This window comes from Scophthalmus maximus, chromosome 19 (assembly GCF_022379125.1).
Source record: "Scophthalmus maximus strain ysfricsl-2021 chromosome 19, ASM2237912v1, whole genome shotgun sequence".
In the NCBI taxonomy this organism is placed as follows: domain Eukaryota; kingdom Metazoa; phylum Chordata; class Actinopteri; order Pleuronectiformes; family Scophthalmidae; genus Scophthalmus; species Scophthalmus maximus.
This window is the reverse complement of record NC_061533.1, coordinates 16,367,501-16,373,242: the sequence shown is the minus strand read 5'-3', so window position 1 is coordinate 16,373,242 and position 5,742 is coordinate 16,367,501.

Below are 5,742 nucleotides of genomic sequence, written 5' to 3'. Positions count from 1 at the left end.
ACACACACGCACACACACACACACGATCACTCTGACTTGGCTGATATGGTTTATGCAACCCCTCCAAAGGTGGAGATGGAGCTGCAGATTACTGGCCTTTCATTAATTCATTAGTAATCTCTCTGTCTGTAATATTTGTACTGATCATTATATAACACCATATTGAGGTCAGTGAACCTGTCCCGTCTCAGTAACAACTGAACGTCCAGGGAAATTGTTCTGCTGCTGTGTAATGCATTCGCCGAGATGGAGTAACTGATGCAGCAACCATGTCTAATCTCAACTGGATGAAGTCTAAGCATCATCCAAACTATAGCACTCTCTCCTGCGATGGAGGGATCAATACAAGAGCGGTGTGTCGGAGAACCGATGTGTGTTGAGATGGATGCTTATTCAATGATTTCTTTCACTGGTATCACGCTGGATCAATTAATGCACTCGTTCAGCTGTCGTGAATAGAAGATCTCATTTAAAAAACAACAACAACGGGGTTTTAAGATCAGTGCAGTGGTTCATAAACTGTGAGCCAGAACATACTGACCTTCACATCCAAAACAGCTCGCCGCAGAGTAGATGACTGGATCTGTGCTGGCCAGCGTGGCTTTGGCACTGGTCTGGCTCAGTGGGAAACAGAGGAACAAACAAGAGGAAGACAGCCAAAGAGATGAAGAGAGAGAGAGGAACTGGCAGGCAGATAAAATAGAAGGGAAGCAGATGAACACTAGACAGCTGTAGAGACTGTGTGACGAGCAGTTTCATCTCGTCAGCCCACTAAAGGGCCAAACTATCTGCCTCGCTTGTGCTATAAACCACAGTTTTACATGTATGCACACACAGACTCACTGGATATACAGCTGATCCTTTCGCCATTAAAAACAATAATATCACACGGTTCTTTACTTCATCTCATGACGTCTGTGATAAATCCACGGCTCTTACAGTCCTCTAAGAAGTTCACCTGCACAGGAGCCTAAAGCAAATAAAATAAAAGGAAACCAATCACTTGGCGTTATGGATGGTAAATGGAACATTTATATATGCAGCTTTTCTGGTCTTATCGGTGACTCAAAGTGCTTTCCATACAACTTACATTCATTCATTCACAGACACATTCACTCAGCACTTCAATAGACACCCCTTTTTCTATCACACACACCATTCTTCTTGCATAAGTACGTGGACAAGACATTGTGTTCTGATACTGCCACACAGTAATGGTGAATGAAGTATTCAGATGTACATGAGTATAATATTTGTCGGCAGAATTATGCCTTTTTATGTGAATATGCATGTAATGCATTAATGTGTAAGCTGCATTTTTTATGTTGTACTGGTCAATGCTCCTTTTTATGTGATAATCTTGTCTTTTTTATATTTGCCGAAATCAATGAAAGCATAGTATACTGTATATAGTAACTATAGGAGACAAATAAATTCAGTATAAATTGAGAATAAAATGGACATACTCAAGTACAAGTTGACATGTACTTGAAAATTGCACTTGCTGTAATTACAGTGCTTAACGACTGTTCTGTATTTATGTGTGCTCAAGACAGGGAGAAATTATTAGTCAAATCAATTAAACTCTATAATTAAGATGCTGCTTGTCACTCAAAGAAAATAATAGCAGCAGTTTGCTCCCTAGTTCCCCGTTTGGAGTGTGGCTAACAGATGAAGATTATATGGTCGATAGTTGAGTAGCAACAGGATGTGGGTCACAGTTGGGGTCAATATGTTCCCCATTGATCACCTCAGTGCAGGAAGCTGAAGTCAATTGTTATTTTTAATCAAGCTCTTATGTTAAATAATACTGACGAGTATTATATATGCAACTAATAAATGCAATTGAAATTAGTTCAAACCGTAGGGGCATGGCGACAGGTTGTGGACCACGTTATAAACAGGAGTAAATCATTTTATTGTGTCAGTAAAAAATTAGACAGTTCAGACAGATTAATCAAATAATCGACTCAACATTTCTGCCATAGTTTTAGGACAATGATAACAGTTATTTCACCCCAAATTTCCCATCAAATGAAGTAGAACAAAATGTGCTGCGAGGAAAATAAAATTGTAATCTTAATAGACTACAAGCAAGTTCACTAATACCTGAGATTAGATTTCAACTGATATATTTCCAACACAAAAGTAAGACAGGTTGTTAGAGCCCTTTTACTAAAAACATGTATATGAGACAAAAACACATGCATTTCTTTTTATTCTGATTATGTGGAGATCAGGTTTATGATATGGTGTATCTCATTTCTTTCCCAGCCCTTGAAACAATCTTGATATCTCACAGTTACTAGCTGCGGTAAATCCACCACAAACAATTAGAACATTCACTTGTTACTGCCAAACAGTGTGCGTTCAGTCAGTCTGTCATTTCTGGCGAAGGCTCTTAATGAATACACTATTCAGTCTTAAGAGGAGTTCACAAAATGACAGAGAGGCACACCGGGACACAAGCAACATTTTAGCTGTTACTTTAAATCCCGCGGGGGGTGTCTGATCGGTGGAAGCAGAGATGCGTGTGTCAAATGGGAAGACTGTCAAATGGGGGCCGCGAGCTTCTTTTTCTGTAAACAACACATCAAAGCAATTCTTCCCCTCCACTTTATCATCCCCACCCAATATCTGCCCTTTATCTCGCACACTTCCTCCAGCAGCGTCTCTCTCCTTCCTGACTCTCTCACAGGCAAACACCGAAGATGCTTGTGAGCTTTTTTCCCCCTGGTTATTGTGACTCAGCCGAACCCGTCACCCCGAACTCTTGCATCCCGATTCCCTGTGTTTTTGCTCTCTCTCCTCCATATCCTTTCAGCTGTCTCATGCGACGGGATGAAAAAGAAAGGCGTGGGGGAGGAGATCGTGGTCTGCCCGTCCGCAGAGCAAAGCAAAGAGACTGACAGATGGACAGTCCCAGCGACGCGCAGCAGAGATAAGAGGATTGGACACGCTTGTTGTTGTTATTGGTCTTGCCACAACTCCACACGCAGTTAGCATTCCCTGAGCTCCACTGACTGTCATTGATGAGATGGGGCTGACGGTGGAGAGATGTGAACAGTATGTCAGGCAAAGGAAGACACTGAGCAAAAATAATGGCAAAACAGTGGATGAGGAGCAAGTGAGTCCGGCTGGTCTTCTGACATTCTGCGGCTCAGTATTTGACCTTTAGCAGATCCACAAAGCCGAATTTTGCTTCCGTCTCCAGTCTTTGTCTCCACGATCAGGCTGCAGTCAGCAGGTACCTCTGTTCCTTCCTCGGCTGTGGCAACGGTGTGAAATCAGGCATTTTGTCTGGGTGTGACGGCACCTTGCAGGCCTTGTAGAGGATGACGAAGAGAATGAGGATGAGGACGCCCACCACAGAGTTACAAACGATGGCCACGATGGCCCACACAGACAGGCCCATCCTCCCGTCGTGCTCCATGGTCGACTCACTCAGGCATCAGACCGCGCAGGGTGGGCTGAGGTCTGCAGTTGGTCCCACGCTGGTCACTTCAGCTGCGCCACTTATCTCTGAAAGAACAGAAAGACTTCACTTGCAGAATACAGAATTTTCCCAGGCACATACTCACATATCCCGTGCACACACACGATTAACGGGCCTGTCACGTGGGCCTGCCGAGTCAGCGAGTTCAGCTCAGTAAAGGTTCCTCTCCCTCTGACAACCTCACTAAGCCAAGGTGGCTTTATCCCTGTAGATGCTATATATGGAGGAACCTGCATACTGTGTCCTCCAGGTGCTGTACGAGTGGGTTCTATTCTCAAGTCTTTTTGAGATGCAATTACTATTTCAGTGTCAAACACAGAGAATTATAAGTGTCTTTAATGAAACTACACAATGGAGCAGGATCTGTCAGTGCTGGTAACGCACAAGAGAACTGTCAGACTAATGCAGAGGCAAATTCATTGTCCCGATTTTTGTTATGTCTAATAACCTGTGGATGATAGGTGAGTATTACAGGACAAGTAAGTGCCTTTTGGCTGCGGTTGCATGTCGAAGCATCTTTAAAAAAAGAAGAAGAAGAAAGCTTGGTTCCTTTATACTGGCAGAGAGCAATGAAGTTATTAAACTGATAAAGAAGGTGCCGGCAAGCACTTTTTCCTCGCCGAATTATTTTGAATGAGTTTCAGCAGTAATGTGTTTTTAGGAGGAACATGTGGGAATATAGTTGACAGTTTTGTGGCTGATATTAAATGGGTCGCTGAGGTGTACTGGTGTGTATTAGAGAGAGAGTGGGAGAGACTCACACACACACACACAGACAGAGAGAGAGAGAGAGAGAGAGAGAGAGGAGTCAGTTCAAGCATGAGATATAGTGTGAATATTTTCCCTCTCAGAATGTAACAGATAAAAACTTGAGTTCTCCTCACTTCTATACTTCTCTCCCTTCCCTCTAATGCATTTCTAATGAAACCACACATTTCTTCCTGTCTCCAACTGAGGGATATACTGCAACCGTCCAAACCTGCCATTGAGAACTCATTTCAAAGTTATCCTTCCCTTTATAGACATGTTATGGCCGAGAAAAATAAAGATGGACTGCTCGGAGTCAGAGGAGGTGACAGTGATGCATTTGATCTGCTCTCCAACTTATGCAGCCAGTGTCTGCACCAGATGGGTCCCTCTCAGGAAGCTTCTGGCTTCACGGTGGGGAAATTATCCTCATAATCACTAACTTGGATCACTGTCAATAAAGCAGCCCTTGCAGCTTTGCTGAATATGTCCAAACCATCCTGAGGAGAGCTTTTTTTTTGTTGTTTGTTTTTTGGCAGAAGTCAGGTGACAAACTAGTAGCGTATCCAGTTTACAATTTCAATTAGAGCAGGAGCGAGGACTGTGTACGCTTTTAAATGACAGAGACATGGGAAGAATCTGCATGTGTTTGTTTGTGTGTGTGTGTGTGTGTGTGTGTTTGTGTGTGCTGGAGAGGGAAAGAAATCAAATGAGTGTGAGCAATGTACTGGAAAAGAGGACTGTTTGCGTGCTCATATTGATTTCACACAATCAGTGGTGCATATAACAAGAAAACACACAACCGTCACACTAGATTTTCATTATCACCAATTATAAAGCATTTTCATAATCTATACTTACTAGCATAGATGATTGTGGTTCATGTCTTATTAACCTCAAGGATAATTTGTTCCTATTGCAATATTAAGGCATTTCCTCTAAACACTGTGCTAACTATGGTTCAATTAGTCACCACACAAGAGCAAAACAAATGTATTCAACACAGAACATAGCCTATACAGCATCCATTATGATAAAAGTTTAAACTTGTTTGAAGTCAGGGTACCAAAAATGCTTGTGGGTGAATGAAATCATTTTCCTTTGTGCATTTGAAAAGTTGACAATGCATTGCTGCCATTGACAAGTTAATGATATTTAGTGTGTCTCAATGCCACTGATGTTTGAATGAGTGAATGTGTGTTTTGGTAGATTCAGAGGGTCAAAGATCACAACAGCACATTGACTGACCCGCCACACGAACACATCCACAAACACACACATGCACACAGTGTCACACACACACACACACACAGACACACAGATAGCCAAATAGTTCAGCTCTAGGTCTGCAGCTGGAATTATGCAATATCAAAATGCAGCATTATCTTATTCATGAATGAGGCCTTTGACCCACATACAGGCCTTTTTTGTGTACACATGCAAACAATCCAATGTAAATGTATGCAAATACTGCATGCACCAATGAATTCTCTCTTTTA